Source organism: Microcebus murinus, chromosome 7, assembly GCF_040939455.1.
Source record: "Microcebus murinus isolate Inina chromosome 7, M.murinus_Inina_mat1.0, whole genome shotgun sequence".
NCBI lineage: Eukaryota > Metazoa > Chordata > Mammalia > Primates > Cheirogaleidae > Microcebus > Microcebus murinus.
Window position 1 is genome coordinate 91544499 of NC_134110.1, and position 26104 is coordinate 91570602.

Here is a 26104-nt window from a genome sequence, read left to right on the forward strand (position 1 = left end):
CCAAAATCCTAAGGAATTTTTCAGGGATAGAATCTTTTAATTCTTCTTGTTTTTGTTATACCACTTTACTGAAGCAAAGGAAACAGCTGATGGAATTGGCTTAGGAGAGTGGAAGGAAATAACAAGGGAAATGTCAAACCAAGTTTCTCACTCAGGGTTGTCTAAATTAGACATCAGGGTTTTAACCAGTGCATTAGTCAAGATGGCATAGGATATGCAGCAGTAACAAATAACAATTACATACCAATGCCTTAACCTATAGGGGCTGGGCCTAGAAGAAAGGATGGATGGAAAGAACGTGAGCAAGGTGAACGGAGGGTCAGGTGAAAATGCCTGCCAGAAGCTGCTTGTTTGCTGTGTGCAAAGGTCAGCTGAAAACACCTGACCTATATGGAAGTTGTTAAGGAAATTAACAAATGGCTGTGACCCTTTGCACGTGACCTTGGAAATAAACACAGGGAGGAACTTAGTCTTGAGGAGGCCATTTTCTCTTTCAGATTTTGGCCTCTCCTCTTCTCTCTAAACACTATGTGTTAGAGTAATTATTCCTTCCTTCACTATGGAGCTCAGGAGTGCAAAGCAGCTGCAACAAATGGTGACCCTGACGTCATTCAGAAATCCGCAGGTCCAGTGAGCATTTTTGTAGTCCAGACTACAAGGGGAATCATCCTGGTAAGGGACAGTCAGGCTTGCTGCTTTAGGAAAGGAACCATCGTGGGTAGTTCAGAAGAGGATTCCTAATATGGGGCAGCACCTGACAAAAGATCAGCGAATGTATCTGCACTTTGCAACAATTCTTAAAGGCTGCCTAGTGTTCTGTCGAACCAAAAGCTTTACAACAACTCTTATGTGTGGTAAGAGAGCATTGCCTCTGGTTCCCAGAGGAGGGAACATTAGATTTAGAGCTCTGGTAACAAGTAGGGAAAATTTTTAAGAAGAATCTTAGGGGGTTCCGGTGCCCCTTGCTGTGTTAACTACACGGAGTCTGGTGCGAATAGCAGTGACTTCCTTGCATATTCCTGCAGATTCTAATCCACTGGAACCCACTCCTCCTCCGCTGCCATCTGCTCCACCAGAGGAGCCTGGGTCCTGTGCCGTAAAATTCCCCAAGCCCAGAGCCATTCTCTCCACCTTAGCCTGCTGCGGCTCAACAGGAGCAGCAGCTCCTTCCTCCTCCTCCTCCTCCCCCAAAAGGGGATCTCTATTCCTCCCCTGGTAAGCCAGCCACTTTTCAACATTACCTATGAGAGGGCCAATTTTTATGGGGATGAGATTTGCTAGAACAATGGAATCTTCTTCTAACTACTCAGCCTTTTCATTACAGGCCACTGCTTAGGTGCATCCTATACAACCCACACCTTTACAATGGACTACTAATTCGCCCATCTAGATAGAGCAGTGGCCCATTAAGCAGGATGAATTAAAACACTTAAAATCTCTTGTCCAGGCCAACTTAAAGCGGGACATATAGAACATTCCCTGAGCCCATGGAACACTCCTGCATTCGTCATACCTAAAAAGAACAATAGATGGCATTTAATGCAGGACCTAAGAGCTCTTAATGCTATTATAGTCCCGATGGGACCTCGACAGCCCGGTCTTCCGCAGCTGTCATTAATTCCAAGAGATTGGCCTCTGATTGTAATTGATTTGCAAGATTGTTTTTTCACAATTCCTCTAGCGAAATAAGACTGGAAAAGATTTGCACTTTCTGTTCCCACTTATAATCCCACTTGGTCAACAGGTATCATTGGAAAGTCCTTCCACAAGGAATGTTAAATAGTCCCACTATTTGTCAACTTTATGTTCATCAAGCCCTACTCCCTTTTCGGTACCAGTTCCCATCCACTATATCTATCACTATGTGGATGACGTGTTAGCGGTTCCTACTTAAGCAGAATTATTGTTTGCCCATGTACAAACATATACTGCTGTCCGTGGGCTGCAAATTGCCCCAAACTACAACTTACCCAACCATGGAGTTATCTTGGTTATCCATTTTTTTCTGTTCATGTTCACTGTGACCCCAACAAATACCAATCTCCTTGCCTACTACCCTGAAACTACATTCATTACACAACTTTTGAGACATGCAAATTGGATATATCCCACTTTAGGAATGACTAGCCAACAAATACATCATCTTACTAATATATTAAAGGGTGATCCAGATCCATCCACCTCATTCACTAACATCCCTGGCATTACAGAATTTCATGCTATCAAGGAAACCCTTAATCACTGTCAACTCTCACAACTCAGATGAACCAGTTCTTTTATCTTCAACAACCCCCTATCTCCAACTGCTCTTATAGGCCAATTAACACCTCACATCATTCCTTCCAAATGGTTATTTCTGCCTCACACTCCCTCCAAAACCTTTTCTTCCCTTCTAGATCTCTTTGCTTCTTTGATTGTTAAGGAATGCTGTTGTACACAATTGCTTGGATCAGATCCACACACTACATATCTCTCTATTCCTAAAAACTGCTTTGAAGCAACTTTACATAATTCTTTACTTTGGCAGTCAGCTTTTGCAAGTTATGTAGGTTCTCTTTCCTTCCATTACCCCTCTGACAAGCTTCTCTCCACTTTCTCACTTCCTGTACAACTGCTTACAAAACTCTCCCCTATACCTCTTCCCACTGCCCAGTGTTCACAGATGGCTCAGGATGATAAATCTAAAGCAGGAATTGCATGGAAAGATGGTGATTGGAAATATTTATCCACCTCTGGCTTTCCCTCCACTCAACAAGCAGAGTTAGGGTGCTTACATTACCTTTGAAAACATTTCCACATTTCCATTAGAACCCCTAAACATCATCACTGACTCCCGTTACGTATTCTATTTGTTCTCCGTATCAAAAATGCTATCATTAAGGATATACATAATCAAACTTTACTTCAACAATTCCTTGTTCTACAGTGCTTATTAGATATCCAGTGAAACCCCCTCTTTATTTCTCATATTCATGCTCATACCCCTTTGCCTGGACCTCTGACAGAAGGAAATAATGCTGTTGGTCATCTCGTTTCCTACAACATACATTCCACTAATGCCTTTAAAAATGCCATAACATCCCATCAGTTCTTTCACCAAAACACTTGAATGGGTATTAAACAGTTTCCCATTACCCAGCAACAACCTCGTCTCATAATAAATGCCTGTTCAGCTCGTTAGGCTGTACAAGGTGTGCCTTTATCACCTGGGGATAACCCTCCCTGCCTAACTCCTAACTCACTCTTGCAAATGGACTTTACTTATTTCCCTGCCTTCAGGCGCCTTTAATATCTACAATATCTATTTTCCCCACATCACTGATAGTCCATATAACCCTACTGGACAGGCAGTTGAGCAGACCAACCGAACCTTAAAAGTATTTGGAAAAACAGAAGGGGGAGCACCCTGCCCCTCCACAACAAAGAGTAGCAAAAGCATTATACACTGGTAATTTTTTGATGGTGTCCAGGTCCCAGCTGCCTTTCACTGTGGTCTTTCATCATCACACCTCTCTTTCCAGATTCCAACCTGAGCCCCGACAGAAAGTGTGGGTGCGGTGATGGGATCCCTTAGGAACCTGGGACAGCCCTTTTGGTGTGTCAACACGGGGAAGAGGATATGTCTGTGTTCAAACTTCTTCAGGTCTGGAGTGGTTTCCTTTCAGATGAGTTCGCCTACATCATGAGCTCGATTTCACAAATGAAAAGTCTCTCCCAGGCAGCACAGCCACAGTTTACTGGGCTCATGTCTATTATTATTTTTTATTTTTAGACAGAGTCTCACTCTGTTGCCCGGGCTAGAGTGCCGTGGCATCACCCTAGCTCACAGCAACCTCAAATTCCTGGGCTCAAGCAATCCATCTGCCTCATCCTCCCGAGTGGCTAGGACTACAGGCATGCGCCACCATGGCCAGCTAATTTTTTCTATATATTTTTAGTTGGCCAATTAATTTCTTTCTATTTTTAGTAGAGACCAGGTCTCGGTCTTGCTCAGGCTGGTTTCAAACTCCTGATCTTGAGCAATCCACCCACCTCGGCCTCTCAGAGTGCTAGGATTATAGACATGAGCCACCGCGCTGCACCCAGCCTTGGGCTCGTGTCTTAAACCCACCTGTGTTTAAGCCCCTAACCTGGTGGGACCCAGAGATTTAAAAATGATCTAAAATATTCAATAAGGTATAATTTTTCATGTTTCACATTGTATTTTGCTGTGGAATCATCTTTACTGCCAAACGGAAAAAAAGCAAATGTTTTGGTTCATCTGGTTTGCATATATAAAATACAAAGATCAAAATCTATAAATTTATTATTCTAATGACTTTGGGGAGTTACAATCAATTTGTAAGCCTAAGTTCCACTGATGCCTTTTCCAACAAATATGTTATTGTGAAATGTGTAAATTTGAGGAGATAATCTAAATAATTATGTTACCAACTTAGCTTCCCTCATTTCCTTCGTAAATAATGCTGCATACAACGGAAAAGACAGTCTTAAAGCATGAAATGTTCTTTCCTTCAATCAATTATTCAAGCTTCTGAATGTAAAAGAATTATGAGAAAAATGGCAAATTTTTAACCATAGTCTCTAGCTAATCATTTTATTTAGAATATCTTAGATAACAGACTTCAGAATGTATGGTTTTCTTATAGAATTAAAAAATGTATAATCCAAGAGATAATCTTAATGGTATTGATAATAAATTATATACAAATAACTCCAGATTTTCTTAAAGATAAGCTTAAGGATATTATATTTCAAATGACATAAAAAAGGTATTTTAAAATAATCTTCAAATATTAATTATATCTATATCAAATTCCTCCTTCCACCAACTTCAGATCTTACATAGAGTGGTACAGCTGTTGTAAATAAGCATTACAGAAGGAAAATAGCACTTCATTTTAGCAGTTCAATAATGTAGACTTAATAAACTACTTAATAACTGAAGTTTACCTCCACTCGTAACAATAACACTATAGGATCATCTTGTCACAAGCAATCTGTCAACATAGCTAGGAATTGATCACTAAGTGCCAAACACAAAAGGCAGACCTATTAACAATTTTTTGGAAGAAGAAATAATTAAAGAGCTGCAATGTCCTGTTCTTGTTTTAGCCACAATTCACATTTGAGAGATTTCCTTGATTCTCAATAGCCTAGAGTCATAGCAACGATGAGACTGGAATATAACTGGACCTCAAACTGAGACCAGCTTGGTCTCCGGAAGGCAGAGCTAGGCAGGGTGGGAAATTCAAGCCACAAAATGTAAGCTACAATTTTACAGAAATAGATGATGAAAACTAGCCAGTGTTGACAAAAATTAGAGTTTCTTAATATAAATTTACATGAAAAAAAGATACAGTTTTCACTGGAAGAAATGCCACCAGTGAAATAAAAAGTAACTCGGATACAACCTGAAGGAGCTTACATCTACTCTGGGGAATAAAAATGTATGTGTGAAACATTAAAAGTTAGTTTTAAATTGAGTATTAGACATTAGATTATAGGTGTGATAGGCATTTGGGAAGAAAAGCATATAGTCATCTTGTAGGAGAAAGTGACACTTCCAAAGGGCTGACGTTGGCAAGGATATAGGCAGACAGTTATTCTGGGCTCTAAGCCACATAAATTGCAGTGATCCACATATGATGGGCCAGGCACATTGCTAGACTAGACCAAAAACACTTTCCTGTGGACACACAAGGGTCATAAGAGTAAAGCACCTAAAACACATAATGATGAATTTTCTGTCCCTCTATTTGATATTTTTAAGAGTTAGGGGAATAATTATAGACGCTAGACTTGGATAGTTTGATCTCAGGCAGTCTGACCAAATGGAAGGAATGGAAAACATGACTAAGAGCAGCGGTTTTATACAAATTGGGGTCAAAAATAAGTCAGAGGAACCTCAGAGCCAAAGGACAGACCGATTTCATCAAGCAATGGAAGTGAAAAGTGATAGTTAAATAGAAACAGAACCAAAATCTTGTTCTTGTTTGGGAGTGAAAAAAGAAAAGTATTAGTTCACTCCATAAGAGGAGCTGAGAGGAAGGACAGTTAAGCTAAAAATCAGAAAAGATAGTGTGGACCACTGGAAAGCTCCCAAAAGAATAAGGTGAATCTTTGATTTATAAATGCTTTTTAAAATTATTAATATAAACGAATGGTAAATAGTAAACTAAGCAGAAGCCAAAGTGTACAAGAGAATTGGCATAGGCTTACAGTTATAGCTGAGGTAAGTCCTGGCTCTTGGGTTCAAGAACTGAGGTTCTTCAGTGAATCAGGTATGCCTTCAAGACTCATTTTCCTCTTCTGTAAATGGGGAGAATTTACTTGTCTTATAAAATAGGTGTGAAAATTCAGTGGAAAGAGGTACATAAAGTAGCTTCTGTAGTTTGTTATTCATAGTAAATAGTCACTAACCCTAGCATTAAATCATTATTAATTTTAGATGATATAATCCAAATGGTTTCCTTTACAATTGCGGCACTTTTTGCCAGAAAGAACAACCAAGTTCAGTACCTTGATTATCATCATATGACTTCCATTCCAGCTGTTTTAAAAAACAGAGTCAAGTGAGGTACTCATGGTGACTAAATGTCATATTCTCAACATGGGTCTGTATATGATTTTCCTAAAATGAAAGCGGTTTTCTAGCTGATCCTTGCTAAAACTCTTTCATGTTTATTTTGAATTGTTCATAATTTTTTTGCTTCACAGAGAATATAATCAATGTTTCTCCATGCATATTTCTTTCTAATAAAAAAAAGAAATAGATGTTGATCAAAAAATAAAATTTTGATTAGATAGGAGGAATAAGTTCAAGAGATCTATTGTACAACAAGATGACTATAGTTAACAATATATTGTATTCTTGAAAAATGCAAAGAGAGTGAATGTAAAGTGTTCTCACCCACCACAAAAATAAATATATAAGGTAATCCATGTCTGTTAATTAGCTAGATTTAGTCACCCCACAATGCATATATACTTCAAAATAATGTATATATACTTCATGTACACAGTAAATACATACAATTTTATTGTCAATTTTAAAAATAAAAAAAATTATTCCACTGTTAGAAAAAAGAAGAAGAAAATAAATTAGACCATTTCACAATGAAGAAAGAAGCTGTATATCTAAACTTAAAAAAGGAATTCCCTAAGGTCTGAGATACAAATACCATATGCTCCAGGGTTTTGAAACAAAGCAAGACACAGATTCTGAATGACAGTTGTGTTATCACTTGGGGGAGTAGGGTATACCCTAGTCTTTCAACCCAACTGTTAACAGACACAATGTTTGTGGCATTAATCAGCTCTGGTGCCTTGTTAAACAACACATTGTTAGCTAAGGAAGGTTTGCTTGGGTTTTATACTTACATTGTACTTTTTGTAGATAACAAAGATTTCATATGGCACAAAAGGTCATTTAGACAAATATATAACATTAAATGATGACCAACTACATTGGAGAGATAATCCATCTCACAGAACTGAGCAGAATGAACTCAGAGAGTGAATTTACTCACTATCAGATCACGTCCAAGAGTAGTTTCTACTTAGTTCTTTAGTAGGAATGGCAATTAGATATCCTGGTCCAGTTATTTGAATTCAAGATGGACTGGCTTGAGTTCATCAGTTTGGTACACTGGATCTTTTTTATAATGATTTCTGGAGTCAGGTTGAAATCATTTTCTCCTCCATAGGAATGAGAAAGCTGTAGTGTTGAATATTAATAATAATGATAATAGTTAACATTTATTGAGTGCTGGGTGATTGGCACTATTATAAGTACTTTCACATATTTAATCCACACAATAAATCTATATGGCAGGGGCTATCATTATCCCCATTATACTGATGTAAAAAATTAGTACTGAAAGTTAACTAACTTGCTAAGGACTCATACTAAAAAGTGGTATAGATTATATGAATTAGATAGTCTGCATTCAGAGTCAAATTTCTTAACCACTATGTGATACTGACTTTGCAAGTGATATATGGAGTCACTAGTAAGTGGAGACTAGGTGGTAAGACTTTCAGGCTAAGTCTAAAATCAACCATTTTCAGGAACCTATTATATAAAAGATGCTTTGGTAGGTGCTGAAAAGACTATAAATAATTTAAAAACATGGTCCTTCTCTTAAAAGAGTAAACAAGACCAGCCTGGGTGATATAACAAGACCCCATATCAAAACAAAAAGAAAAAGAATGCAATCCTGTCATTTATAGCAACATGGATGGTACTGGAGGGCATAATGTTAAATAAAATAAGCCAGCCAAACAAAGACAAATACTGTATGTTCTCAATAAGCAGGAGCTAAAAAAAAACAAAAAACAAAAAAACAACTAATCTCATGGAGGCAGAGAGTAGAATGGTAGTTACCAGAGGCTGGAAAGGGCAGAGGGGGTTAGTTAGTGTGATAAAAATACAGTTAGATATTAATAGAATAGTTCTGGTATTTGATAGCATAGTAGGGTGACTACCGTTAAGAAACATTTACTGTGTATTTCAAAATAGCTAGAATATTTGGAATGTTCCCTATACAAAAAAATGATAAATATTTGAGATGATGGACATCTCATTACCCTGATTTGATCATAACACATTGTATGCACACATCAAAATATTACACGAACAACATAAATATGTATAACTATTATGTGTCAATTAAAAAATGTTAGGATAAGTGAAAGAAGCCTGATACAAAAGGTCACATATTATATGATTCCATCTATATGAAATATCCAGAATGGGGTAATCCATAAAGACAGAATGACTGGTAGTTGCCTGGGGTTGGGAGAAGGAGAAGAATGGGAGCAACTGCTAAAGGGCTACAGAATTCATTTTGGGGTGATGAAAACATTTTGGAACTGGATACAGGTAGTGGTTGCACAAAATTTTGAATGTACTAAATACCACTGGATTGTTCTCTTTAAAAAGGTTAATTTTTGTTATGTAAATTTCATTTCAATTAAATAAATAAAAAGAATATTCAACGTTCCTCCATGATAAAAACATGAAACAAATGAGGAATAAAAGAGAATCCTTAACTTGATAAAAGAACATCTACTAAAAACCCACGGCTAATGTCATATTTAATGCTGAAAGACTGTGTGTTTTCTTTCTAAAATCAAGGTCAAAGACAGGAAAAATGTTCTCATGACTCCAATTCAATATCATATTAGGGATGCTAGAGAGTACAATAAACAAGAAAAATAAATAAAAGTTATCCATATTGGAAAGGAGGAAGTAAAGGTATCTCTATTTGAAGATGGCATGATCTTGTATATAGAAATTCATAAGAAATACACTAAAAAGTATTAGATAGAATAATCATGTTCAATAAACTAACAGAATACAAGCTCAATATAAAAAAATGAGTTATTGCTCTAGCTAGGACTTCCAACACTGTGTTGAATAGAGGTGGTGATAGAGGGTATCCTTGTCTTGTTCCAGTTTGTCCTATGGGGCTTTTATAATTTTCAGATTTATTCTTCTATGCCAAATTTCTGGAGGGCTTTTATCATAAAAGGGTGCAGATTTTGTCTAATGCTTTTTTAGCATGTATTGAAATGATCATATGATCTTTGTTTTTGGTTCTGTTTGTGTGATGAATCACATTTCTTGATTTATGTGTGTTAAACTGTCCTTGAATCCCTAGGATGAAGCCCACTTGGTAATAGTGGTTACTTTTTTGATGTGCTGCTGAATTCAGTTTGCTAATATTTTATTGAAGATTTTAGCATCTATATTTATAAATGATATTGGTCTGTAGTTTTCTTTTTTCTTTCTTTGTTTTTCTTTTCTTTTCTTTTTTTCTGTGTCCTTTCCTGGGTTTGGTATCAAGGTGATGTTGGCTCCATAGAATGAGTTGGGGATGATCCCCTCCTTCTTGATGTTATGAAATAATTTCTTCAGTATGGGTAGCAACTCTTCTTTGTAGCTCTGATAAAATCTGGCTGTGAATCCATCTGTTCTGGGGGTTTTTTGTTGTTGGAAGATTTGTTATTGCTGCTACATTCTTGCTGCTCATCTTGGTCTGTTCAGGAGTTCTATTTCTTCTGATTGAGTCCTGTGAGGTTGTGTGTTTCTGGGAATTTGTCCATTTCCTCGACATTTTTGAGTTTATGTACATAGAGGTTTTCATAGTATTCACAGATATTTTGTATTTCTGTGTTATCAGTTGTAATATCTCCTTTTTCATTTCTGATTGAGTTTATGTGGGTCCTTTCTCTTCTATTCCTTGTTAATCTAGCAAGAAGCCTATCAATTTTGTTTATCTTTTCAAAAAACCAACTTTTTGTATAATTGATCTTCTAGATTATTTTTTCCTTTTGATTCATTTAGAGAACAAAATTAAGGGTATCCAAACTGGTAAAGAAGAGATTCAACTCTTACTTTTTGCTGATGATATGATCTTATATCTAGAAAACCCCAAAGAGTCCACCAAGAGTTTCCTGGAATTGATAAATAAATTCAGTAAAGGCTCAGGTTACAAAATCAATGTACACAAATCAGTAGAATTCATAGATAATAACAGTCAAGTTGAGAGTCAAATCTAAGACTCAATACCATTCACAATAGCTACAAAGAAAATAAAATACCTAGGAATATACTTAATGAAGGAGGTCAAAGAACTCTACAAATAGAACTATGAAACACTGAGGAAAGAAATCACTGATGATACAAACAAACAGAAAAGCATACAGTGCTCATGGATCAGGAGACACAACATTGTTAAAATGTCCATACTACCCAAAGTGATTTATAGACTCAATGCAATCTCCATCAAAATACCAATGTCATATTTCACATATTTAGAAAAAATAATTATATGCTTTGTTTGGAACCAGAAAAGAGCACCGATAGCCAAAGCAAACTTAAGCAAAAAGAATAATTCTGCAAGCATCACTTTACTAGACTTTAATCTTTACTACAATATTATAATAACCAAAATGGCATAGTATTGGCATAAAAATAGAGATATATACCAATGGAACATGATAGAAAACTCAGACATAAAACCATCCATATACAGCCAAGTATCTTTGACAAAGCAGACAACAATATACACTGAGGGGAAAAAAACCCTATTTATTAAATGGTGCTGCAACAACTGGATAGCAAAATGCAGAACAAAACAGGATCCATATCTCTCACCACTACAAAATTAATTCAAGTTGGATGAAAGACTTAAATATAAGTCATGAAACCATAAGAACTCTAGAAGAAAATGTTGGAAGAATTCTTCTAGATATTGACTTAGGCAAAGAATTAATGGAGAAGACCCCAATGGCAATTACAGCAACACTAAAAATAAATAAATGGGACTTGATTAACTTAAACAGCTTCTACACAGCCTAGGAAATAATCACCATAGCAAATAGACAACCTATAGAATGAGAGAAAATATTTGCAAGCTATAATCCAATAAAGGGCTAATAACCAGAATCTACAAAGAACTCAAGCAAATCAGCAAGAAAAAATATCAAACAACCCCATTAAAAGTGGACAAAAGACATGAACAAAAGCATTTCTAAAGAAGACAAATGACCAATAAACATATGAAAAAATGCTCAACATTACTACCATCAGGAAATGCAAATTAAAACTACAATGAGATATAACCTTACTTCAGTTAAAATAGCTTTTATTAAAGAGTCCAAAGACAATAGATATTACATGAATGCAGAGAGAAAGGAATGCTTATACACTGTTTGTGGGACAGCAAATTAGCACAACATCTATGGAAAACAGTATGGAGATTCCTCAAAGACCTAAATGTAGATCTCTCATTAAATCCAGTGATCCCACTACTGGGTATTTACCAAAAGGAAAAGAAGGCGTCTTACCAAAAATACAACTGCACATGAATGTTTATTGCAGCACAGTTCACAATTGCAAAGATGTGGAATCAACCCAAATGCCCATCAATTCATGAGGGAATTAACAAATATGGTATATGTACATTGAATACTACTCAGCCACAAAGAAGGATGATTTAATGCCTTTTGTAACATATGGATGAAACTGAAGACTATCATTCTAAATGAAATATCTAAACAATGGAAAAACAAACATCACATGTACTCACTACTAAACTGGAACTAACCAGTGAGCACACATGTGCACAGAGGGAAGTATAACTCAATGGAAATCTATTAGGGGGGAGGTGGGAATTGGCAGAAACCTACCTAATGGATATAGTGAACACTGGGTGACCGGCACACTTATAAACATGACTCAGGTGTTATAAAAGTGATCCATGGGAAAACTGGATAGCCACCTGTAGAAGGCTAAAACAGGACCCACACCTTTCACCTCTCACAAAAACCAACTCACGCTGGATAACAGACTTAAACCTAAGGTATGAAACTATTAGAACTCTAGAGGAAAATGTTGGAAACACTCTCCTAGACATCGGCCTAGGCAAAGAGTTTATGAAGAAGTCCCCAAAGGCAATCATAGCAGCAACAAAAATAAATAAATGGGACATGATCAAACTACAAAGCTTCTGCACAGCCAAAGAAATAGTCATGAAAGTAAACAGACAACCTACAGAATGGGAGAAAATTTTTGCATCTTATGCATCCGATAAGGGACTGATAACTAGAATATACTTAGAACTCACAAAAATTAGGAAGAAAAAATCAAATAACCCCATTAAAAAGTGGGCAAAGGACTTGAACAGAAATTTTTCTAAAGAAGACAGAAGAATGGCCAACAAACATATGAAGAAATGCTCAACATCTCTAATCATCAGGGAAATGCAAATCAAAACCACAATGAGATATCACTTAACCCCAGTGAGAATGGCCTTTATCAAAAACTCTCCAAACAATAAATGCTGGCGTGGTTGCGGAGAGAGAGGAACACTCCTACACTGCTGGTGGGACTGCAAACTAGTTCAACCTCTGTGGAAAGCAATATGGAGATACCTTAAAGCGATACAAGTGAATCTACCATTTGATCCAGCAATCCCATTGCTGGGCATCTACCCAAATGATCCAGTGACACTCTACAAAAAAGACACCTGCACTCGAATGTTTATAGCAGCACAATTCATAATTTCAAGGCTGTGGAAACAGCCCAAGTGCCCATCAATCCAAGAATGGATTAATAAAATGTGGTATATGTATACCATGGAGTACTATTCAGCTCTAAGAAACAATGGTGATATAGCACATCTTATATTTTCCTGGTTAGAGCTGGAACCCATACTACTAAGTGAAGTATCCCAAGAATGGAAAAACAAGCACCAGATATATTCTCCAGCAAACTGGTATTAACTGAGTAGCACCTAAGTGGACACATAGGTGCTACAGTAATAGGGTATTGGGCAGGTGGGAGGGGGGAGGGGGGTGGGTACATACATACACAATGAGAGAGATGTGCACCATCTAGGGGATGGTCATGATGGAGACTCAGACTTTTGGGGGGAGGGGGGAAAATGGGCATTTATTGAAACCTTAAAATCTGTACCCCCATAATATGCCGAAATAAAAAAAAAAGTGATCCATGTAATGAAAAGATTTGCTCCCCTGTAATACTTTGATATTAATTTTAAAAATGAGTTATATCTCCTCTCCATATAGTAGCAATAAGTAAACTGGATATTAAATTAAGAACAGAATTCTATTTATAATAGCATAAAAAATAAAATACTTAAGAACAAATTTAACAAGTAACATAAAATTTTTTTTTTATTTCAACATATTATGGGGGTACAGATTTTAAGGTTTCAATAAATGCCCATTTCCCCCCTCCCCCCAAAAGTCTGAGTCTCCATCATGACCATCCCCCAGACGGTGCACATCTCACTCCTTAGGTATGTATATACCCGCCCCCCTCCCCCCTCCCACCTGCCCAATACCCTATTACTGTAGCACCTATGTGTCCACTTAGGTGCTACTCAGTTAATACCAGTTTGCTGGAGAATATATCTGGTGCTTGTTTTTCCATTCTTGGGATACTTCACTTAGTAGTATGGGTTCCAGCTCTAACCAGGAAAATATAAGATGTGCTATATCACCATTGTTTCTTAGAGCTGAATAGTACTCCATGGTATACATATACCACATTTTATTAATCCATTCTTGGATTGATGGGCACTTGGGCTGTTTCCACAGCCTTGAAATTATGAATTGTGCTGCTATAAACATTCGAGTGCAGGTGTCTTTTTTGTAGAGTGTCACTGGATCATTTGGGTAGATGCCCAGCAATGGGATTGCTGGATCAAATGGTAGATTCACTTGTATCGCTTTAAGGTATCTCCATATTGCTTTCCACAGAGGTTGAACTAGTTTGCAGTCCCACCAGCAGTGTAGGAGTATTCCTCTCTCTCCGCAACCACGCCAGCATTTATTGTTTGGAGAGTTTTTGATAAAGGCCATTCTCACTGGGGTTAAGTGATATCTCATTGTGGTTTTGATTTGCATTTCCCTGATGATTAGAGATGTTGAGCATTTCTTCATATGTTTGTTGGCCATTCTTCTGTCTTCTTTAGAAAAATTTCTGTTCAAGTCCTTTGCCCACTTTTTAATGGGGTTATTTGATTTTTTCTTCCTAATTTTTGTGAGTTCTAAGTATATTCTAGTTATCAGTCCCTTATCGGATGCATAGGATGCAAAAATTTTCTCCCATTCTGTAGGTTGTCTGTTTACTTTCATGACTATTTCTTTGGCTGTGCAGAAGCTTTGTAGTTTGATCATGTCCCATTTATTTTTGTTGCTGCTGTGATTGCCTTTGGGGACTTCTTCATAAACTCTTTGCCCAGGCCAATGTCTAGGAGAGTGTTTCCAACTTTTTCCTCTAGAGTTCTAATAGTTTCATACCTTAGGTTTAAGTCTGTCATCCAGCGTGAGTTGGTTTTTGTGAGAGGTGAAAGGTGTGGGTCCTGTTTTAGCCTTCTACAGGTGGCTATCCAGTTTTCCCAGCACCATTTATTGAAGAGGGATTCTTTTCCCCAGCGTATGTTTTTGTCTGCGTTGTCAAAGATTAGATGGCTATATGAGGATGGTTTTATATCAGGATTCTCACATCTGTTCCACTGGTCCATATTCCTATTTTTGTGCCAATACCATATTGATTTAATTACTACAGCTTTGTAGTATAGTTTGATATCTGGCATATTAATGCCTCCCATTTTGTTTTTGTTGCCTAGAATTGCTCTTGATATTCGGGGTCTTCTTTGGTTCCATACGAAGCGTAAAATTATTTTTTCTATATCTGTGAAGAATGCTCATGGGATTTTAATAGGTATTGCATTGAATCTGTAGATCAGTTTGGGTAATATAGATATTTTGATGATATTAAGTCTGCTGATCCACGAGCATGGTATGGATTTCCATCTGTTTACATCCTCTGCTATTTCCTTCCTCAGTGTTTCATAGTTCTCCCTGTAGAGGTCTTTTACCTCCTTGGTTAAGTATATTCCTAGGTACTTTAATTTCTTTGTTGCTATTGTGAAGGGAATTGAGTCTTTGATTTGGTTCTCAATGAGATTGTTGTTGACGTATATGAATGCCTCTGATTTTTGTGTATTGATTTTGCATCCTGAGACTTTACTAAATTCATTGATCAGTTCCAGGAGTTTCTTGGTTGAATCTTTGGGGTTTTCTAGATCCAATATCATATCATCAGCAAACAGTGAAAGTTTGATCTCTTCTGCCCGTATTTGGATACCTTTGATTCCATTTTCCTGTCTGATTGCTGTAGCCAAGACTTCCAGCACTATGTTGAACAGAAGTGGAGATAGTGGGCAGCCTTGTCTGGTTCCAGTTCTAAGTGGGAATGATTTCAATTTTTCCCCATTCAGTATGATGTTGGCTATGGGTCTGTCATATATGGCTTGTATCATTTTTAGGTGTGTCCCTTCTATGCCTATTTTCTTAAGTGTTCGTATCATGAAAGGGTGTTGAATTTTGTCAAAAGCTTTTTCTGCATCTATTGAAGGAATCATGTGGTCTTTGTTTTTGCTTCTGTTTATGTGGTGAATTGCATTTATAGATTTACGTATGTTGAACCATCCCTGCATCCCTGGGATGAAGCCCACTTGGTCGTGGTGGATTATTTTTTTGATAAGTGTCTGGATTCGGTTAGCTAAGATTTTGTTGAAAATTTTTGCATCTATATTCATTAGGGATATTGGTCTGTAGTTTTCTTTTTTTGTTGCATCCCTTCCTGGTTTTGGTATCAGAGTAATATTCGCTTCATAAAAGGTGTCGGGGAGGTTTCCGTTCTTCTCGATGTTGTGGAATAGTTTCTGCAAGATAGGTACTAGTTCTTCTTTGTAAGTATGGTAGAATTCAGGTGTGAAGCCATCTGGACCGGGACTTTTCTTTTTAGGGAGATTTTTAATTGCTGTTTCTATTTCAGCTGTTGAGATTGGTCTATTCAGGGAATCTATTTCTTCCTGGTTGAGCCTAGGGAGGCTGTGTGTTTCTAGAAATTTGTCCATTTCCTCCACATTTTCTAGTTTGTGTGCATAAAGATTTTTGTAGTATTCATAAATTGTATCTTGTATCTCTTTGGGATCAGTTGCGATATCTCCTTTTTTATTCCTGATGGAGCTTATTAGCGATTTCTCTTTTCTGCTTTTCGTTAGCTTAGCCAATGGTGTGTCAATTTTGTTTATTTTTTCAAAGAACCAACTTTTTGTTTTATTAGTAACATAAAATTTCTACTCTGAAAACCACAAAACACTGTTGACAGAAATTAAGGAAGACCTAAATAAATGAAAGACATATTCTTGTTTATATACTGGAAGGTATAATATTGTTAAAATATTGGAAATTCTACCCAAATTGGTCTATAGATTCAATACAGTCCTCATAAAAATACCAATTGGCTCCTTTGTAGAAAACGATAAACTGAACAAAAATTGACATGTAAATGTAAGGAACCCAGAATACACAAAACAATCTTGAAAAAGAGTAAAATTTGAGAGCTCACACTGATTTCAAAATTTACTACAAAGCTGCAATAACCAAGACAATGTAGTACTGGCATAGAATAAGACATATAGATCAATGGAATAGAATCAAGTCCAGATATATTTCACATTTACAGTCAACAAGCTAAGACAACTAAATGGAGAAAAGAATAGTCTTTTCAACAAATAGTGAGGGGACAAGTGGATATCCACCCGAAAAAGAATGAAGTTGGACTCCTACCTTACACTATAGGCAGAAATTAGCTCAAAATCAATCAAATATCTAAATGTAAGAGTTAAAACTATAAAAGTTCCAGAAGAAAACATGAATATAAATTGAGACCTTGGATTAGAAAATTATTTTTTAAATGACACCAAAAGTGTAAGCAATGAAAGAAAAAGTAGATAAATTGGACATCAAAATGAAGAACTTTTGGCCTTCAGAGAACACACCACCAAGAAAGTAAAGAAATAACACACAGACTTGGGAAACATTTTTGTAAATCTTATAAAGGATTTGTATAAATTGGAAGTTTCATACACTGTTGATAGAAATGTAAAATATATGACCACTTTGGAAAAGAGTCTGGTAGTACCTCAAATGGTTAAACATGTTTGGCATCATGTTGTACATCAACAATATATGCCCAAGAGAAAAGAAAACACATGTCCACATCAAAGCTGGTACAGGAATTCCCATAACAGTATTATTTATAATAGACTAAAAGCAGAAACAACTCATATGTCTGCTAACTGATGAATGGATAGATAAAAAGTGATATATCCACAAGAGAATATATTTTGGCAACAAAAAGAAATAAGTACTGATATATGCTATATCAAATTATCACTTTTTATCTATCCATTCATCAGTTAGCAGACATATGAGTTGTTTCTGCTTTGATCCATTTGGATCAAATTTGAAGTTGTTCAATATTATTTTTTTCCATTTGACATTAGCATCACCCAAGGTCCTTCTGGTCTTTTAAAATTGTTAGCTCACTTTCGGAATATTTTTGTGGCTTAAAATTAACTACCTGGCTCATTAGCATACCATATGGACAGAAAAAAATTAAATTTAAAATTGGTTCAGGTTTCTCCCTGAAAACCATGCATTACTATTCAATTTTGTACCTCCAAAAACTAATAAAAAGTAAGGGTTTTCCAATAAAAAAAATTATTGGCAAAATCAGCATGCCTTATTTGATGAGCACCCTCAGATTCACTACTTGGGTCATCCAGGAGTTACAGTAAATGTATTCTCTTTTGGAAGAGGATAGTACTCCTAGAGAAATAAATAGAGAATCAATTTGAGCTTGAAGAAAATAATATGTATGACCTAGCTGGGAACAATAAGTTATTAGAAAAATAACAAAAATCTCTCAGTCATGATGACATTTTACTTATTAATGAGACAAACAATTCAATTTTTTAAATGGTCAAAAAAAATTGAATAGATACTTCATTAAAGAAAGTGTACAAATGCCATACATATAAAAATATTATCAACATTATTAACCATTAGGAAATGAGATACCATTTAATTCACATTAGAAAGGCTATACTCAAAAATATATATAATAACAAATGTTGGCAAAAATTTAGAGAAACAGAGACCCACATACATTCCTGGTGGGAATGTAAAATGGTATAGCCATGTTGGAAAACAGCTTAAAAGTTTCTTAAATGAACCATACACTTTCCATAGGAAAGCAATTTAAAAACCTAGATATCTACTCTAGAGAATACAAATATATGTTCACACCAAAACTTGTACAAAAACATTCATGACAGCATTATTCATAACAGTAAAAAACTAGAAATAATGCAATATAGCCATGACAATGGAATCCCTAATAAAAAGGAACAAATTTGATGTATATAAAAATTTATTAACCTCAAAAACATTGTGCCAACTGAAAAAAAAAAACAGACCTCCAAAGACTACATTTTATTTTGTTAATATGAAATTTCTGAAAAAGCTAGCATTCTGTGACAGAAATCAGATAAGTAGTTACCTGAAGAGGCAATAAGATCAGCAAGTGATGAAATGTAGGCATGAGGAAACTTTTTGGAGATATGGAAATGTTATTAATGTTATATAAGACTAGATTGTGGTGATAATTGTACAGCTGTATAAATTTACTAAAACTCATCCACTGTATACTTAAAATGGGAAAATTTTAGAGTATGTAAATTATACCTCAAAAATACTGTGAAAAAAAATTTAACTTCATTTTAAATTCATACTTCAAGTCCCCAAACCCCCATACCATGTGAATGCCTAGCAGTAAGGATAAAACATGATGATTTAAAAAATATATCATTGCTCTTAAAGTAAAGCAATACATTAGATTAGTAATAAAATAGCCACAGAAAGCAGCAAGTTGGGCTGAAATTGGGTACTGGTGGGGTCTGGGTCTTATAACAGGTGATGTTGGCTAGGAAGTTTATCTCCTGTTGTGTAAAAGAAATAATAGTGGACCACATAAGACAAGGAAATATAGTCAAGCTAACTGCTCAAAATCAAGCACTACAATGAAGTTTTCCTACCCATAAGCAAAGGTCAAGGTTGGAGGAAATGGGTATCTGTAAGGGAGCTAAAATTGACCATTACCTGTGACTATTGTTTATATATAAAGCTTTATACTTAGAAAAGCTTGACACTAAAAATACTCAATATTGACAGAAGTTAGAACCCCTGGGCAGCCATGACAAGATCTAGTTGTGAACTAGGACCTCAGAAGCCAAGTGGAAATACTATAACACCACTGCAGAGAGAAAAGTATATGTGTGTGTAGAGGTAAGAGATCAAATGCCAACTCAAGAAGAATCTCCAAAATAAATCCCCCAAAATATTAAAAAGTGTGCTTAAAAAGATAGGCCAAGTAAATATGACCTTGGGTGAATACACCACACCAATGAATAATATTATTATAATATCATAATAAAAATATAAGGGACTTTTAAATATTGAATTTTAAAAAGCTATGTAAAGGTCTAGTAACCATTCAAAATAATTAGGCATAATAAAAGTAAAATTGATAGAAATAAAAATGAGTGGATATGGAAGAGAACCAATTAAAAACTTTTTAGATAAAAAAATTAATCAACGGAATCAAATTTTATTAGAAAGAGGTAAAAAAAAAAAGATAATTAAGAAATTTACCCATAATGCAGCACAGGGAGAAAAATGGCATTAAAACATGAAAGAACAATTAAAAGATGTAGTATTTGTTTGGGAAGATCCATCATGTTCTCTATGGGATCTCTAGATTAAGAGAATAGAGAGAATTGCACAGTAATTAGATTCAAAAGTTGATAGCATTCTTAATAGTGAGCAAAAATAATTGTTATATCTCCTATTGTGTATTGTACCAAATATTTTACCTAGTAGAATAAGACAAGAAATTGTGGGTGAAATATAGAACTTCCTTGAAAATAATAACATCATTTGACTAAAGAAAAAAGTTAAAAAAAATACATCTCATTCAAATAGCTTCACATGTGTTTTCTACTAAATGTTGAAGAAATGTATCATTCTATCTTCTTTTCTGAAATCAGTATAAAAAAGCATATGGGTTTTATTTATATGAAATTCAATCACAGTCAAAAACCAATCTATAGTGAAAGAGGGCAAAAGAGTGGTGCTGAGGGATAGAAATGGAGATGGGTAGAATCCCCAAATAAGGGCATAATGGAAATATCTGGGGTGGTGGAAATGTTCTAAAATGATTTTTGGATATATTTTGATGGATTTTTCTGTCTGTATTTTATGTTTTACTATAAAAATAAAATATAGATGCATTTCAAATGGTAATGTGAGAAACTCCATGAACAAAATAACCACAATTGGTTAAAGAATTATGTAAACAAACATGCAATAACTGACAGTCTCTAGAAATTATCCTATGAGCATACAGAAAATTGAGAAAAATGTTTCAAGAAAATCTAAGTCTCAGTTCCATGAGAGTCTGTAGCATTTGAGCCATAACCTGTCCTCTTTCATCCACTCCCCAGCTCAAAATGATGGATTCTCTACTCTGGACTGGTGTGGCCAAGAATATGGGGTTCCTTTTCACATCAGCTCCCAGTCTAGGGCAATAATTTCTTCCCAGGAGGTACAAGCCAACAGGATCTCTTATTCCCCATACTTCATCTTACTGAAAATGTAAACTAGACATGGCTGAGCTATCTGGGATTTTATCCTCCATCCAGTTCCCATTTGCAGGATAAAAGCATTACTCTAGGTATGGTAGACCAAGAATACTGGGCTATGATCACCACTGTTCCAGCTTATTCCAAGGGCCCAAGTTCTGTGCCAGGGAAAGCAAGCAGAGAAGACCATGGGCTACCACCTCAATTCAGTGCAACATTTGTAGAGCACAGGCATTACTCTGAAAGAAGTATGTTGCTGTTCTTACCCTCAGACCCAAAGATAAAGAGAAAATCTTGAAAGCAGTAGCAGCAAATAAATAAATAAATAACACTGACTCATCATATACAAGAAAAGTTCAATACATTTAACAGCTGACATTTCATCAAAAACAATGGAGGACAGAGGCAGTGGGATGACATTCAAAGTGCTGGGGGGGAGGGAGAAAATCTTGTCAACTAAGAATCATGTATCCAGCAAAACTAACCTTCAAAAGAAGACATTTCAAATAAACACAAATAGATATTTTATACTAACAGACTCACCATACAATATAGTATTCCAATCCATATTAAAAGGCACTAGGTAAGGCAATTATGTGTTTATAAAAGCATAATAATGCATCTTTCTTCTTTCCTTCTTTACATGATTTAAAGTGAATTGCTTAAAACAATATGCACATAATTTTGTATATAATGTATAATTACATGTACTGCTGGAGTTACAACTCATACAAAAGTAATATATTTTCAAATATATTATACCTGCACAAAGAAGATAGGTGAAGAAAGTTGTATTTAACTATAGAAATTACAGCAGATGGTAACTCATATGCATAGGAACAATACCAGAGACAGACACTACAAGAAAATAAAATGGCAGGCCAATATACCTGAGGAACATAGATATAAAAATCCTCAACAAAATATAAGAAAACCAAATTCAACAGCACAGTAAAAGGATCATTCACCCTGATCCAGTGGGATTTATAACTGGCATGCAAGTATATTCAACATACAAAATCAATAAAGGCAATACCCCACATTAAGACAATGAAGGAGAAAAACCATATGATCATCTCAACGAACGCAGAAAAATTACTGGACAAAATTTAACACCCTTTCATGACAAAAACCCCTCAACAAATTAGGTATAAAAGAAATTTCCCTCAAAACAATAAAGCCATATATCACAAACTCATAGCTAAGATTACTTAACAGTGAAACATTGAAAGTTTTTCCTCTAAGATCAGGAATAAGAAAAGGATGCCTACTTTCACCACTTCTACTTAACATACTACTAGAAGTCCTAGCCAGAGCAATTATGCAAGAAAAAGAAATAAAAGGCATCCAAACAGGAAAGGAAGAGGTTATAATAAATTGTCTCTGTTTGAAATGATATAATCTTGTATGTAGAAAACCTTAGAGACTCTGCCAAAAACTGTTATAACTAGTAAACAAACTCAGGAAAGCTGCAGGATACAAAATCAACACATAAAAATCAACAGCGTTTCAATGCACTAACAACAAACTATACAAAAAAGAAATCAAGAAGACAATCCCACTTGTAATAGCCACTAAAAACAAAATAATTATAAATAAATTTAACCAAGGAGGTAAAAGATCTGTGTGTACACTGAGAACTATAAAACGTTGATGAAAGACATTGAAGACACAAATAGAAATATACCCTATGTTCATGAATTAGAAGAATTGTTATTAAAATGTTCATATGACCCAATGTGATCTACAGATTCAATTCAATCACTATCAAAATTCCAATGGTGTTTTTCACAGAAATAGAAAAGGCAATCTGGGCTGAGTGTGATCACTTATGCCTGTAATCCCAGCATTTTGGGAGGCCAAGGCAGGAGGATCACTTGAGGCCAGGAGTTTGAGACCAGCCTGGGCAACATAGTGAGACCCCATCTCTACAAAACATTTGAAAATTAGCCAGGTGTGGTGGTGTGTACCTGTAGATGCAGCCACGTGGGAGTCTGAGCAGGAGGATGGATTGAGCCCAGGAATTCAAGGATGCAGTGAACTATGATCATGTTACTGCAATCCAGCCTGAGTGACAGAGAGAAATCTTGCCTCAACAATAAAAAAATAAAATCCTAAAATTTTTATGGGACTATAAAAGACCATAAATAACCAAACTAACCTTGAACAAAAATAACAAAGCTGGAGGCATCATACTACTTGATTTCAAAATCTATTACAAAGCTATACAAATCAAATCAGCATGGAACTGGTATATAAACAAACACATAGACCAATGGAACAGAATAGAGAGTCCACAAATAAATCCATGCATTTATAGTCAGTGGGTTTTTTGACAAAGGTTCCAAAAACACACAATGGGGAAAAGATATTCTTCAATAAATGATTGGGAAAACTGTATATGCAAATCCAAAAGAATGAAATTAGACCCTTATCTTGTAGCGTATACAAAAATTAACTCAAAATGGATCATAGACTTAAATGTAAGACCTGAAATTGTTAAACTGCTAGAAGAAGACATAGGGGTAAAGCATCATGACATGGTATGGGCAATGACTTTTTGGGATATGACCTTAAAAGCACAAATGAAAGCAAATATAGATAAATAGGATTACATCAAACTAAAAAGCTCTACACAACAAAGGAAACAATCGATAGAGTAAAGAGATTCATTGTCTCTTTATTCTATTGGAATGAAAGAAAATATTTGCAAACCATACATCTGATAAGGGGTTAATATCCAAAACATATAAGGAACTCAAATAGCTCAATAGCAGGTAAACAAATAACCTGGTTTAAAAGTGGGCAAAGGACCTGAATGGATATTTCATTTGTATGTTTTCTTACATACAAGTGGCCAAAAGTTATATGAAAAAATGCTCAACATCCTAATCATTGGGGAAATACAAATTAAAACCACAGTGAGATATTGCCTTAAACCTGTTAAACCTGTCTTATTTTCAACAAGACAAAAGATAACAAGTGTTGGTGAGGATGTAGAGAAAAGGGAACCTTTGTATTCTGCTGATGGAAATGTAAATTAGTACAGTCATTATGGAAAATAGTATGAAGGTTCCTCAAAAACTTAAACCTAGAACTACTATATGATTCAGAAATCCCACTACTGGCTATATATCCAAAAGATATGAAATCAGTATGTTGAAGAGATACCTGTACTCCCATGTTGATTGCAGCACTATTTACAATAGCCAAGATATGGAATCAACCTAAGTACCATCAATGAATGAATGGGTTAAGAAAATGTGGTATGCATACACAATGGAATGCTAGTCAGGCTTAAAAAAGAAAGAAATTCTGTCATCAGGAACAATGTGAATGAACCTGGAGGACATTAAGTGTAAGAACCCAGGTAAAGAAAGATAAATACTGCATAATCTCACTTATACATGGAATCTAAAAAAGTCAAACTCATAGAGGTAGAAAGTAGAATGGTGGTTACCCTGGGCTGAATGGAGGGTGGGAAAGATTGGGGAGATGTTGGTCAAAGGATCCAAAATTTTAGTTAGGAGGAATAAGTTCAAGAGATCTATTTATTGTACAATATGGTGACTATAGTTAACATTAAACAATGCATTTTATGCTTGAAAACTGCTGAGAGAGATTTTAAGTATTCTTACCACAAATGAAAATGATCAGTATGTGAGGTAATGCATAAGTTAATTAGCCTAACTTAGTTATTCCACAATGTATACATATATCTAGATATCATGTTGTATACCATAAATGTACATAATTTTATTTGTCAATTTTAAAAAATTATGCACATGTAAGAAAAAATTTAAAAAAATTAAAAATCTTAGAGTGTGAAGACAGAAAATTAAGAATTAGAATGATGTAGTATACTAACATTTATGCAAACTTTTAAACAAAAAACACTACATAATTTTGGATACACATATGTATAAGTATTAGAAATATAAAAGTAAGGCCATGAAAAATACACAACAATCTTGGGGTAATGGTTAGGAAAGGTGATGCACTGCCTAAATCCCCTTTAACTCAGATCAATGTCATTATATGTTTTTTTGGTTCGAATTTATCTGATAAATTTTTCTCAATTTTCAAATTTTTTTTTGTCATTTTGAAAGTTGTGTCCCTCGTAAGTGGTATTTAGTTAGAGTGTATTGTATTTGAAATGCATCTAATAATGTCTATCAAATGAAAGCCAAAGACCATGGAAACCAGACTTCTTTGCAGAGTGGCCTCAATTGCACAGCTGCTCATGTAGCTCCCTGGGAAGTCTGCCAGGAGCCAGATGTGGGTTCTTGAGACTGTTCCCTGGGGTCAGGAGGATGTTATCTCACGATGCTCTCCATCCCTAAGACGCTGTTAAGGAGTGAGATCACAAGACTTCTATCATATACTACTTGAGGTAAGACATGCTTGGAGAAAAAGAAGTAAATAGCATTAAGAGAAGTCTATTGGAATCCTGCTTATGCATTGAATCATAACACATATGATTGGATACAGATCAAATCATGTTCTATATAAACTGTACATGTCTTTTTCCACAATATGGAAAGAATATTATCCAATTAGACATTTATTAGATAATTATTACCCTAATTATCTAATCTGCCATTTATTCATTCAGCACATATTAATTTAGTACTTACTGAGTGCAAAACACTGCTAGGCACTAAGTGATATAACACTAAGACTGACTTTGTTTTGATCTTTAGAAGTTTACATTTGACCAGAGTTGATAAAGTTGCACAAATACATAACCTTACATTTGTATTGTAAGCACTGTTGTATTTATTAAGTGCTTTTGCATATATTATACTTAATCCTTATCATACTCTGAGATAATTTTTATTTTTCAAGTAAAATGGGGATCACAGAGGGAGATTTAAGCCCATGTTGATTTGCCTTCAAATTTCAATCTCGAGACCCAGCAGGCTGCAAGACACCCCCTTTGTAGAGACACTAGATGGCTCACTAATCCCTGAAGAGCCCATTAACTGCTTTCCCTCTATCCCTGT